The sequence below is a fragment of the Taeniopygia guttata genome, chromosome 13, assembly GCF_048771995.1.
Source record: "Taeniopygia guttata chromosome 13, bTaeGut7.mat, whole genome shotgun sequence".
In the NCBI taxonomy this organism is placed as follows: Eukaryota; Metazoa; Chordata; class Aves; order Passeriformes; family Estrildidae; genus Taeniopygia; species Taeniopygia guttata.
In genome coordinates this window covers 561,230-575,913 of record NC_133038.1, presented here as the reverse complement: position 1 = coordinate 575,913, position 14,684 = coordinate 561,230, and positions in this window count along the sequence as shown.

The following is a 14,684-nucleotide window of genomic DNA, read 5'->3' as shown; positions in this document are numbered from 1 at the left end:
GTCTAGAAACCTATTTCTCAGTACTCAGATGTGGAAAACCAGACTGAAATCCCCACAGCAACCTGAAAATTCCCCCCTTTTTTTTTTTTTTTCCAAACAGAACAAACTGACATTGATCCATAATTGATTTCTCAGCTCTGTGCTGTCACACAGCTTGCTTGCAGCCACGGGGATGCTGCCATGGGCCCTGGCCTGCTCAGTGTGCACCAGTGGGTATGGGCTGTGTACTGTCCTCTCCATAGCTCTGTGGGGAAAGCAATCTGGGAGACACAGAGAAAAAACATCCTGGTTGTTTGAAATGAGTTAGAAATAAATGGTCCCTCTTCTTGTTTGTTTAAAACTAGTATAGCAATTCTAAACACTGATGTTACTCTCAGCTGATCTGGAGATGTCAGAAACTTCCAAAGGATGTGATTAATCTCCCAAGCAGGTTTCTTGCAGCTGCTGGGGAGCCACAAAGTGCCTTGAGACACTTTGCTCCACAAACTCCATACTGGGCTCTTTAACCTCTGACTCTCTGCATTTTTGCCATTGAGGAGCTGGGGTGCATCAGCAGCTCCCACGCAGCCGCAGGTATTTTTCCATCTCACTGAGTCCCACTGCTTGTACCAAGCTGGAGGTGATGCTCTTTCCTACTGCACTTCCAAAAGATGCATCTTGTGCCTTTTGTGGGAAGCCTCATGTGTTAGCTGTCATTTTCTTTTCTCAACAGACATATCAATGTTTAATCACCAGGACAACATTTTCCATATTGACTGGGATGCTGACTCATCTTGAAGATGTCAGTAGTTTCTAAAAATAGGACCTAGTATAAAAAGATGTTTAGCAAGACTGAGAACACAAAATTGAAATCTCTATTGCCTTATACACTGCAGTTTACTGAGTTCTTAACCATGCTGGTGTCACTGACTCCACAAGGTACCTTGCCTGGGATTTTGGGGTTGGGTTTACTTGGTAAAACAAACCCCAAAATTACATGGGAAAAAAATACTTAAAAGGATTATTAAGCTTGCAAAAAATTGACTTAAAAGTTAGAAATGCTACAGAAAAACGGCCACCTGAGAGAGATCCACCCTGAGCAAACCAGATTCCACAAATTTTTCATGACAACAAATAGGCAAAACATAACTAAAGAAAGTTTAAAAACACAATGTAAGGAGACTAATATATGGTCACATAAGAAAACTACATTTTAGGATTTTGTTTTTTAAGAATTATAGAATTATTTAGTCTGTAAAAGACCCTTAAGATAAGCTTCTCAGCATTCAACTTCGGTTTTATTTCCAATAAGGTATAAAAAGTGGTATAAGTATTCACTACACAGACAAGAAATCAGATTTCTGAAACCTTTTACCAGGTCATTTTTATCCCAGCCAATGTAAAAAATCCCCAGGTAAAACCTTTGTCTACAAGATCCTATCCTATCAACAGCCATGGCATTGTGATGCTAATTCCTTTCCTGAGGTTTGAAGGTCCATTTAATGGAAACTATTCATATGTAAATTCACAACTACTTGTAAAAATTTATTTTTGTTCGTCTTTGCAGTTACAGTGCATGGGTGGCTTTTTTCCTCTGAATCAGAAACCACCACATGACTTGCGAGCACCTTCAGCTCACCATATCTGGGAAGAGGAGTTTCCAGTCCTACCACTGCCACCTGGGTCCCAGCATGCCTAAGGCTGCCTGCCACATCAGAAGAATCTTGAAGAAAATTGGCTGATTTTTCCCTCATCGTTGGCAGTAGTCTGATGACCACCAGATTCTCACCAATACTTTCAATTCTGTTTTGCATTTTTTGTGCAAAATATCCCAAACTACTTGCTGTACTTAAATCATTCTTGTCTGCCAGGTCCACTTCATGGACCTCCCCTGATTTTTGTTTGGATGTATGGTTTCTGGCTTGTGTTCCTCCCTTTGTGCTATTGATAAAGTTTCTCATTCACATAGTGCTGCTGTAGCCATCTCAAGCTGATGTCATGGAAGTATTTATAAATGTAAACTCCCATTTTGTCACAGCCACTACCAAATGCACCAAATTCATTTTGAGTTCAAAAATAAGAAAAGAAAAATAAAAAGCAAAACCAGAAAAGCAGTGATAGTAAATAGTTTTTCTACTAACTGCATAGATTATCACAAAATGTCTTGAGTTACGTCTTGTCCACATGGGAACAAATAGCACAAGGACCAAGAATGCCTATTTTGGGCTCCATTCTGGAGCAATGGGATCCCAAAGGTGTATGAGGTTATGTAGGAGGACACATTTCCGCTGAGAAGATCAAGACTGATCCATCCAATACACCTGACATGATGGCTTTTGCTGTTACTGTCTAAATGAATCTGCCTAGATAGATGAATGCAGTAGATATTTGGATGGAAATCAGAGGGAGCAGCCAGGTGTAACTCATCAGGAGACTCCATTTTTGCATTTTCACATCAGGTTGACAAACCCCAAGACCCCTTCTAAAATCTAGAATTCTTCACATGACTCTGAGCAACTTTTGCAGAGGTGCATTTCACAGCAGCCAGAATTTGCATGTAGATCATAACTGGAAGTGAAAGCTCTTGGTAAGAGCTTTATCATTGCATCTCCGGTGTCCTCATTTCATCTCACAAAGAGTTTACAAATGGTAGAAGAAAGCACTTGCTATCTGTACCTGTGGTTTTTATGACAAAACATCTGTAAAGCTTCCATGAGAAACTGGAAATAATACCAGGGTGAGATACATTAACTTTCTGACACAAATATTTCTCTTATTCTGCCCATAGTTCCCTGCCCGTGGGGAAGTGACAGGATCTTAAGGTCCCTTCCAATTCAAACCATCCCATGATTCGATGATTCTATCCTTTATTACTTCAGGAATTTGGTTAAGTAAATGTAATTAACATAATTATTTAATCAAGATCACCCAATAATTGGTCTTCATAGTTCCATGAGAAAGTTTTATATGTTTGCAAATATATACACATTTCAAAATAAGTAATTGGAAGAAGAGTAAATAAATCAAGATTACTGAGAATGGAAGAAATGTACCATTTTGCACAAGCTCATTCCAAAGTGGGCATCCAAAAAATAACCAAATTTTCCGCTCAGTTTAGTGGGAAGCTGAGTGTGAGAGTAATTCATTGTCTTGCAGTACAGTACTTGATTCATCACCTGGTTTCCAGTAATCACATCCCTACTGAAGAATCCAAACACTTCTCTATGTGACTGCATGTAGTGGACAGCAATGAAGCCTGTGGGTGTGGGCCCACTGGCTACTTGGATTATGGCCTGAAACATACAGAATTTTTCAGTATTTACTGTACTAACAGTGCAGGGTTAGTGCAATATGCTCTGTTCAGAGAAATGAAATCCATCTCATTAACATGACATTCTGTTTGGAGCCAGAACAGAGGACATCCTTCTTCCCACCGTGTCTTCCAGCATTGCTCTCCATGACCCAAAGAACTTCTTGGGCTTTGGGCACCTTCAGGCACCCCTGAGCATACAGAAATAACCCATGGGCTGATGAAATTGCCTCTGATGACTGTACATAAATCTTCCTCTACTTCACTCTCCAATATAGGTCAACACAGCTAACTTGCCAAGGGTAGCCTGTTTCTTAGAAAGGGCGTTTGCAGGTTTCTTAGAACAGACTTGTACATTATTTGGAAGGAATTTGTTGTTTCACAGATTGAGAACACTGTCACAGCGATTCAATGCTAATGATTTTGTGAAATGCTCTTCCAGTTTGAAGTTTAAGGCTTTGGGGAGACTTTCTTTAAGTACAGATACAGAATACAGAATGAGCCAGACTCTGAGATGTCTCTGTAGAGGACAAACTGTTTGCTGATCATGTAGCCCTCTGTAACTGGGCTGTCTTTTTGAAGGCCTTCCTTTGCCACAAACACACAGCTGTTATTACTCATCGACTGCAGAAATTTGGAGCAAAGATTCTCTAAACCGGATATGTATGAGAGCTGGTCAACAAAACACAGGAGTTGTCTTCATAAAAATATCCTCTCACAGAAACTATTTAAGTAAACTAACCATAGCCAAGTCTGCAGGACATGCAATTAATTTTTGAGTTTCTAAGGCTCTCTGCAGTGTGACTGAGGATGACTGTAAACAGTCTGGGAAAATCCAGAGGACTGGAGGAAGATAAATATAGCCTAGGACCAGTAGAAAGCTGAAGAGATGCTTATAGAGCAATCAGTTCAGCCTGAGCTTGGGAGGATCTGGAAACCAGTTCTCTATCAGTCTTTTCTACTAAAAATAAGGTGATTGATGAGCGTTCATATAATAATAGAATAATTTGTGTTGGAAGGGACCTTTAAAGCTCATCTATTCCAAACCCCCTGCAATGGGCAGGGACATCTTCAGACCAGGTAGCTCAGCACATGGCTCAGCATGGCCCTGGATGTTTCTAGAAATGGAGCATTTTAAAGTAGTCAGTCTAGAGCTGGGTGACACTTTTGCTCACAGTTAAATTGTTCTTTGATGTGGTTGAGGGTGAAGGGATTGCTGGGCTCCTGGCATGGCAGGCTGGAGACTAAAATGCTGAAATGTTTGAAGACATTTTCTTCAGAGGATGAAACATCTTATCATTGTGGATGATTTCCTACCAAATGGAGGCAGAACAATGGAGTTTTCACAGGCAGTTTCCTGACCCAGATGTAATAATAATAATAAGAAAAGTAATAATGCATTTTTTGAATCATAAACCAGAGACAATCCTTGTCAGAATTGACTGTGATGTGCTCTTGGGAAGAAAAGGCATAAAGTGCAATGATTAGGGGGGCAAATGGCCAAAACACACACACACAGAGTGGCCAAGCATGACAGAAGGATCACAAACATCAGCTAAATTGGCCTGGTGCAGATTTTTGTCTTTTTTTTTTTCTTCTAATTTATTTTCTTTCTGCTTCCCATTTTATAAATGTGCACAGTCCCTGTGGGATTTACAAGCAAGCTGTGGAGATGTAAGGCATGACATCTTATTCTGTCCTGCACTTCACTGCAAACACAACAAAATGTCTCGCAAAAGCCTTTTCCCAAAAAAATATTCCCTCAGAGTGATGATGCTGACCCCAGACAGCTACACTGTTTTTCCACAGCCTCCTCAGCACAGCTATTTACTTACTCTAATGTTCTAGACTGAATCCAATAAAGTAATTGCAAAAGTCATAGCCCTGGCATTTATCTCAGATTGTCATTTCAGATTTTAACACTGGGTTCTGTTGTTTCTGGCAAGTGCCCTGATTGTAGCATGCAAGCAATTGCATGAGTAACTGCTTTAAGCTCACACGCCTGTTGTAAGTTACTTGCTGTGTCTGTAGTTCTCTTACTAATCCATTTTACACTTTTTAGTTGGTTTTCAGCCAGTCTCCAGCCCTCGCCTGCACATCATGTCCCCTGCCTGGGATGAAAGAATGTCCAGGATGGTAAAAAGTTAATCCTGAAATATGCACGATCCTGACAGCTGTACTAAATAATTTCTCTGGAATTACCAGAGAAATGTCACAGATTATTGATGGAATGTGGAAGGAATTATTAAGCTCATCTGAAATACTAGTAAAACTATGAGGAAACAATGGGTCACTGCTGGAAAATACCCCTGAGATGAACCACATAGATATGGAGAAACAGAGGTAGCTGGAAGAAAGCCTGCTGATGATTGCTGATGATGTGCTCTGATATAACACTGATGTGTGAGATATGCTTTCTCCTTTCACCACTTACTTCACATCTTTTAAAGACTATCCAAATTCACAGTCATCTATGTTTGTCATGCTGCTAGGGCTCTCATAATACAACTAGAAAAAAGATTTTTATCATAGGGTTGGCTTTTCAGGAGAGGAATGTATTCCGTAAATGTAACAAAATGCATCTGAAAAATGGAAAGATGCAAAACTGTGTGTGACCTGAACAGACCTGACCATAGAGGAATGAAAGCAAATGGGAGCATCCAGTTCCCTGAGCTGGAGGTGATAAAGCACCTGCACATAGGCTGAGGGAGTGTTGCCTTCCCTGAACATCACTCAGCATGGTCCATCCAGAATAATGGCACAGCATGCTCAAGGGACAATCTGATTTTAAAATTTCTTCCATTCCTAGACAGCAATAACAAACACAAAGAGAGAAAAGCAGATCACGGCATAGGTAACATTTGTTAAAAATAATTTGCTCATTGGACCTCCTTTGGTTAGTAGAAAAACATTTAATGACATTTTTGTCCAAGGCTACAGCATGTTTTCATAAGCAACCTTAGTGAAAAGAATGGAAATTACTGCATTAAATAGATCTCTGTACAAGCAATTCATCATCAGCTTTCAAGGTTGTACCTAACCTTGGCTGTAAGGATCTGGTCTGGGTCCAGTATTAGTCAGGATTTTCATCAGAAATATTGTATTAAAGAGAAAAGTACAGTCTAACAAAATTTCTGGATGACAGTGTGCGTATTTCTACTACTGGCTCTGGAAGTGTGTTAGGTATGGAGAAAATATTGAGTAGAGGGTTTCTTTTCCTTCCCAGGATATGGCTACAGCCTCACCCAGCACCCACAAGTGCATCCTCAATAATCCAGGAGTGAATAAATATCCTGGTAAAACTCTGATTTAGAAACCTTTTTTCATATGTTTAATAGAACATGGAAAGCTACAGCTTGGTTCCCATCCTCATTCGTAGCCCCAGGATAAGTCAGTGAGACTTATCTCCAGGGATAAGTCTCCAGCCATTCTCTCCAGGGAATAGTTGATCTAACCTCTCTTTGCCAGGGCTGCAGCATCCATGATGATCCTCCTCTAATGCAACCCAGGGGACAGCTGTTCTTATGAAATCTGATCTTTCAAATATTCACAGGTCACCAGACTTCTGAATCATTCTTTACTGAATTTCTCCACTTAATATTCATAATAACCTTGTCCCATGCAGCTCTACTCATATTAAATGAAGTTTGAATGCAAAATTTCTCAGCTACTGTTTAGTTTGTTTTCTTCACAGACAGCTGAAAAATCTATCCTGAGGGCCACAGTGCCTTTCCTAAGAACATCAACACCTTGGGGTCTCAGTCTTGACTCAGTCAGGTTGTAATATATTACCTGAATAAGACAGAATTCTCTCAATACTACTCAATTCTACTCAATACTTTTGGTAGTTTTATTATAAATCTTAAAAGAAACCCATAAATCTACTATTATTGAGAACTATAACCCTAGTTTTCTGAGGAAACCTGTACATTTTCTTCAAATTACCTCCACATTTTTGGAAGTGCTGAGAAACTAATACAAAACAAGATATAGCTTTCCAGCATCCACAATTGCATGCACATTTACCTATATATGTGTATGCATAGCCAATGAATACATACTCTAATTAATACATACTCTTCAGATGGATACAGATATCTGTCTACACTTTATACACACTAAAATGTTGTAGAGTTTGCTTTGGAAAGACACCTTGCAAAGGGGTTCAGGGAGCTACTCTGTAAAATTGATGCACCAAGTACATAGACTCTTACTCATTGGAATAAAATTCCATTCTTCAGGTAAGTCTTCCCCTCCCCCCCTTTAGCAAAAGCATGTTTGTGGTCAGATATTAATCATTTCCTGCAGCACTGTGTATATAAAAGGAGCCTGAGGCAGAGCCACACACAGTTCACCAGCTGAGGAGCAGAGCTGGCTCTCAGAATGCTGCTCCAGGTTGTGGCTCTGCTGGGTCTGGGGGTGCTGGGCAGCTCAGCACCACTGCAGGAGGAGCGCTCCAGGACTTTGGTGGGATTGATCATTCGAGAACTTCTCCAAGATGTGCAGAAACTAAATTTAAATGGAGTAAGTTCCTTAATTTTGAACAACTTTTCCCTAGCTGCCCTTCTATTCCAGATTCTGTTCTGAAGTTACTGACTTCATTTTCTCTTGAGCAGGTTCCCAGCCTTGTAACTGTGAATGCTACGGTAAGCAACCACATACTTCTATTTAAAATTATTGTCTAAAACCCCCAAATTTCTTTCCCACTTCAGAATTCTAATAGCAACAAGATAGCTTTACAAACCCAGGGAAATGAAAAGTTTTTGCAAGAAGAGATTCTTGCAAAATTCCTGCTTGTAGCAAGCAGCTACAGAAGGCTGCTGCCAGTGCTAAAATGCATCAGTTGTTCTCTCAATAGGCAAAGGCCTTAGATGTACACCAGCATCTTCTTGGAAGCCTCACAAATTCTCTCTGATCCCTTAGTTTCAGAACAGAGTGTTCAGTCCATATCCTATACAGACCCATTCATTTCACTGACATGTATTTTCCTGAAATGCACTGAAAAAAAATGAGCTTTTTATGAGAAACACGAGGAGCACCAATGAGAAACAGCAGCCCATCTCCTATTACAAGTGAACAGAAGACAAAGGTCATCAGTCCCTCTCAGTTTCAGGGAGAAAAGTTGAAAATTCACACCAACAGCAATAATTGCTTTTATTTCATTAAGACAATTCTGATCCAGTTTCAAGAGAGACACAAAGGTAAGACATGAAGTTCTAATGCAGGGTTGGCCCTCCTCCAAATAGCTCCAGAACTGAAGACATCCAAATCTTATGTGTCCAGTTTCTAGAGGCACCTGCAACTTACTTAAGGCAGTTGGGAGTTTTTGGACACTGGCATGTTCTTAGCTGAAAATTATAGATTGTACTAGGGTTTCCTAAATTTGGTATCCAGTAAATGGCTGAATGTAGAATCAGGGCAAGTGTTGAAAACACATCTCTTAATTCCTGTAAGTTATTATTTTTCATGGGTATTTAAATTCCTGGCATACAATGTTTTATTTATGTGCTACCAATTATTACTGTTTAACTAACTCTTCCCTATCCCTGCAGGTAGAGAGATGCATGCAGAGCCACCTGAAAACCTTTATCAGCACCTTAACAGCTCTTGACATTCACAGCAAAGTCATTGCCAGAAAACTGACCAGACTTGACACCTACAGAAACATCCTCCCCAAAGTAAGTTTGGCTTTGTGGTACTTAATAGCAAAATAATCAGCAAAGGCTGCTCAATGATGGTGTGTGGCAGCTGGGATGGCACTGAGCCGGCTGTAGTGGACACTAGAAATCTTTTCTGAAAATTATATGATTAAGAAGGGTGTAAACACATTCACCTTCTTCCTTAGATCACATTCTGACATATTTTCCTGCGGTAATCCCAATTGCAGGGAAGGTAATAATATGGGAAAAACCCTCAAATGTGAGTAGCAGCTGGGACAGTAGTGGGGCTCAGGGCAGCTGTGCATGCTGCTGTCACCTACACATCATCACCCTGCCTTGGAGCCTCCAGGAGCAGCTCACCCAGCTCTCCAAAACACACTGTGGGCTATTACAGCCCACTTGTCAGTTGAGGTATCAAATACCACGGACTTCAATGTGATACCCAAGTTACATGGCTGAATTACAGTGTCTTCTTTTTTTTTAAGGATCTGGATAAGGAATGTCAGACTGCACATGTAACATGGGATGACTTCCTGGACACACTAGACAGGTTCTTGAGATTGCTCTCTGAGAAAATTCAAAATGCCTAAATAGAGCAACTAGTCCAAATCTGAGAAGAAAACGAGAACCTGAACTCTGCTGCAACCAAACTGTGACTCAATTAACTTATCCTCAGGAATGTGGCTGTGAAGTATTTATATAGAGATACACTCTGTGTGTGTGTGTGTGTATATGTGTGTATAAAAAGTGATGTTATAACAGCAGTCATGTTCACTATAATGATTGAAACATGCTGTTTTTTCAAAAGACAAGGACTTAAATATTTAAATATTTTAGATAATTTTATTATTTTAACGTATGTATTTTTCATTATGAAATAGCAGGTTTTATTTATTTATTTATGGAGACTTAGAGATATTTATTCTGATGCTGCTGTACTTAAGTATTTGCTTTAGAAACTGCTGTGTGATGGTGTGTGAGGAGGCACTCTGGGGATCTGCTTTGGGGTTGGCTGTCACGATATTTCTCTTACAGTGTCCCAAGCCACAGTCCCAGGGCCCTCAGGGCTGGGCTGAAGTCAGTCTGTGGGACAGGGACAAGGCCATTGGTGCCACCCAGCCCATTCACTTCCCCTTGGCTCCTGAAGTAGCTGCAGGACAGGAGAAGATTCACTTCAGTTGTGCACTCCCACCTCCACCCCCTCCCTGAGGATTCAGATCCAGGGAGTAACTTCAACCACTACATGTTTTATTGTTGATGAAACAGAGCCATATCATCCAGCCACACTGGGTAACACAAAAGCAAAGAGGTCTTGTTTGTTTTTCCTCCAGTTCATTCAGCTGATATGAGGTGTTTCCCACATCTCATGTGAGCTGAATTCTACTGAACTGAATCAGACAATACTTGTTTTCCAAACTGTTTAAGTAGCCATAGCTATGGCAGGTACTCACAAAGTGTCTACCCATGTAAAGCTATGTGTTAAGATTCTGGAAGTTAATGTTTAATAAAAAAGCATTGAAGGGGAATGTTTCTGCAAGGACTGTTTTTTAAGGACTCCTGTCATATGCCGCTCATATTTATCTGTCATTGAATGTTTGCAACCTTCCGTTAATGTAAATTCACCTTTACAAAAATAAACAAAATTTCCTGCATCATTTAGAGCCCTTTATTTGTGAAGGGTGAGTGGTTTCAGTGCTGTTCAGGGAACCTGGTTGATTTTCAAGTGGGATGGACACAACAGGTGCTGCCAGCAATAGGGGAGATGCCCCTGACCAGGGTGAGCACCCTGTACCTCACCTCACCCATCACCTTCCCAAGGTCCAGAGCCACCTGCTGCAGCCTGGCCCTGAGCTCAGCTTTACCTCAGTCATGTTGTGCTTGAACTTTTAAGAAGATGCATCCTCTTGCCCAGGGTAACTCATTCCTGGCTGCAGCATGTCCCTGCCACATCTGCAGTGAAAGAGGAAGAGCTTTCACTTGTCACAGCTGAGAGCTTCCCCTTGCCTTCACTGGTGTGGAGAGCTCCCAGCCCTGAAAAACTGAGAAGAATCCATATTCATCAAGAGGATTGGGATGGAGGGACAGCCCAGGTGAGGCAGGAATGAACACCCAAAGAGCCAGAGACATACAGCCACCATGGCAAGCACCTATGGAGACAAAGAATGTCTCACAGAAACCTCCAAAAATGTGTTTTTTCCTGCTGGCAGCATGGTGGCCCTGGACAGGGCTTGCTACAGCAGGGGTTGGCTCCTACACACATCCCATCCCTTCCACAGTGCAGAGCACATCCCATTTTTCAGATACAGACATCCAGTGGTTGAAACAAAAGCAGGTGCTTTGCATTCAGACAGCACCTCCCCATGCAAACCCTGTATGTGGCAGAGCCCAGACTCCATCTCCTGACACAGGGGCAGGACCCTCACAAACCTCCACAGCAGGGACACGGCCACCAGCCCTGGGTGGGGCAAGTGCCCTGACTGCCCCGGGTACCACACACTGGCCAGGCTCCGTGGGCAAGGTCATTGTGCATTGTTTTATACTGAATTCTTGTAAGGACTGGGGAAAATGGATCAAACCAAACCCTGAATCTGTTTACTAAGATCAGAGAAATGAGTGAATATCCAGCCGAACTCCCTCAGGTTAAACAGTCAGGAAAATCTCTGCTCCTGAGCTCCATCTCATTCACTGCTGCACTAGTGCAAGGAATAATAAGAAACACCCAGAAGAAATCCTTCCTGAATTTCAAAGTTTTCATTAGCAATGAGGTGTTTAATATTTCATATACATTATTTAAAACTACATTTACATATTTTACACTAAATTTTAAATTCACCCTTCAGATAAATGGGAAGTCTCAGAATCACATACATGGAAAGGAGAAGAATATCAGGATTTTTTACAGAGGAAACATTAATCAGGCTCAGCACTCTTGGCACGGCAGTCCAGGAAATTCTGACAAACAGACAGGAGGGAAAAGTGAAGCATTAAAAACTCCAAGTCAGCCCTGGGCTGGCCGCAGGAGAACACAGCTGGAGCTGTTGCCTGGGGCAGCAGACGCCAGGGAAAGCACCGGCCCTGGGGAGCCCTGGTGGGCCCTGCAGGATGGCGGCAGTGGGTGAGGGCAGTGGGGTCACAGCTCGCAGCCTCCAGCCGTGATGCCAGCAGCACCCTGTAGAGCCCTCGAACATGGCACAGCCCTTCCCTTTCACCACCCTCCCCTGGCAAGGGAAAAGTCCATTTGGCTTCCAGGGGCCCTGCTGTCATCTCTGATCCCACGCCGGCTCCGAAATAACCTGATACCGTGAAGCCAAGCAGAAACTGCTGTGCAAACAGCAGTGAAGGAAAAGCCTGGTTTCAGCAGGTGGGACAGTCTGACCACAGCATTGACAGCACCGGTGTGCTGAGGGCCTTGCCTGGACATGATAACCCCAACTACTTCATCACAGCTCCAACAACCCTGATAAGCATCTTGCATCATCATAGTACAACCAAACACACCTGCCTTGATGTCTCAGTTAAGCGGCGACTTTGACTTTCGAGGGCTGCTGCAGATTTGTTTGTGTTTGAAGTAGATTTCCCATTAACAAATGATAGTTGCCTTTCTTACACCAAGGCAGGAAAAGCAGCTCTGTGAGCCTCTGTGAGCGGGGGACAAGCTGTGTGAGCTGGTGTGAGTTATATTTAGCATTCCCCATTTGATAAGCAAGAAATTATTCATGGTAAAACCCATCTCCCTAACACAGTGAGAGGAGCACAGACCCCCTCCAGTCTGTCAAACTCCTTTGGGGTACATACCACATGCCTAGATCTGCCTGTGTTTATGAGATCCATGATGAGCTCTCCAAGGGTGGAAGAAGCCCATCCACCCTGTGTAGGACCAGCCACAGTCTTTTGGATGCTCTCCAGATCTTTAATGGTGGCAGCTGTCCTGTGCCACCACAACAAGCAGATTTGGGGGAAGGCTTGCCAAGAGACACAGGGCTCTGGGAGCACGTGGGACACACAACACACAGGCACCATCTTCACAAGGCCAAGTTTTTCAGCTTGGTCCTGGAGTGTCTCTCCTAGAGTTCCACTTTCCAGGCTGTAGATGGTTCTAGAGTAGCTACACAGGAGAATGAGGCAGGGCAGCCACACGGGAGGCAGCTGTGCCCCAGCCCACAGGCAAGCTCCCTGCCAGAGGATCCCATTCATTTATGCCAGGGCAGAACTGACAGAAAGCAGCTTGGACATGGAAATGCTCCCATGCTCCATCCTTCCCCTGCCATCCCAGCACCACTTCTCTTGCCATCATTTGTTAGCACTAAGGATGAGAGAAAGGGAGATCAGCTGTGGCACTGCTCCCCTGCTCAGCTGTGCACAGAGGATGGTCATGCCATCACAACCAGATTAATGCAGCCTCAGCTCCATCAAGGAGCAATCAGCAGCCAGATCTGGGCTTACCCTCTACAAGGGGAATTCCCTGTTTCCTTTTTTTAGAACATTTGACTACTCATTTTCTGTTGATACCTTACTTCCTTTCTCATCTGTAATTCTCATTAGTCACTTGTCAGGATTCACAAACCTATTTTCTGCACAACATGATCCCACAGGCTTTGGAAAACCTCATTTTTATTTCCTCATTCATACATGATGTCTTTGAAACTGAAAAATAAAGTGTTTCTTTCTGGACACCACCTGTCTGGAGCCAAATTTAATCAGGCCAGTGGGTGAGGCTTGAAAAATACCCATTACAGACTTTTTGGATGGATCATCTGTGTTTCTCTCAGACTCGCTTGATTTGAGACAAGTGACTGAGAATACAATGAATCATCATTAAATATACAGTTGTCCTTCTTGGGTGCTAACAATAGCTGCCAAAGCCACTGTACATGGGTGACAGGCTCCAGCTTAAAGATGCGAGAGGTGCAAGGTGGTGGCTGCTCCCAGGGTGCACATGAGGTCCTGGGGGAACCTGAATGCCTTTTACACCAGAAACCCAAGTCTAGAGATGTCTTGCAATTTCTTCCTCTGTGTGGGAAGATATAAGAAACTGTAGATAATATCTTTCAAAAAATTAAGGAAGACTATTTTATTTTCCCTGGAAGTTGAAGTGTCCAGGTAGTAATGTTTATTGTTCTGTGAGCACCAACCTGACTCACTGGGGCTGGAGAGGTGCCAAGGCTGCCTCTGAAATCTTTTCTGATCAAACAGGCATCTCACTTCTTAGAATTTAACACTGAAATCCACAACTTAGCTCTGATTTTTCCTGAAAGGTTTTCCTGAAAGTTTCCTGAGACTTTGTTGTGCATCTCCAGGACATTTCTCTGAGCAAGGAGGGAGGTTTTCCTTGTTTTTCCAAAGTTGTATAGTTACAAAAAGTTCTATCTATGAGTCCTAAAGCATCCCTTTAACAGGTTAAAGGAGACAGAGTGAGCCCTGTTGACCCCCATCAGCTAGGGAGACCTTGGCAGAGCCTTGACAGACCAAGGGATTGCAGCAGAGGGCAGGGGTCCAGGGGATTGACATGTGCTGAATGAGTCATCTTTGGATTAATTTCTGATGTACAGTTCCCCCACTGGGTCCTGCAAGGGAAGGACAGGCCTCTGTGACTCACAGGCACTTTTTTTGAGTAGCTGCAGAAGAAGTCATACAAACACGGGGAATACCTTCTGATTAAATAAAAAATCCTTCTCTCTCCAGAGACCATCTCAAAACATGCAGCCTCTGCTCTGCAATTAGCCTGATTTGGCCCC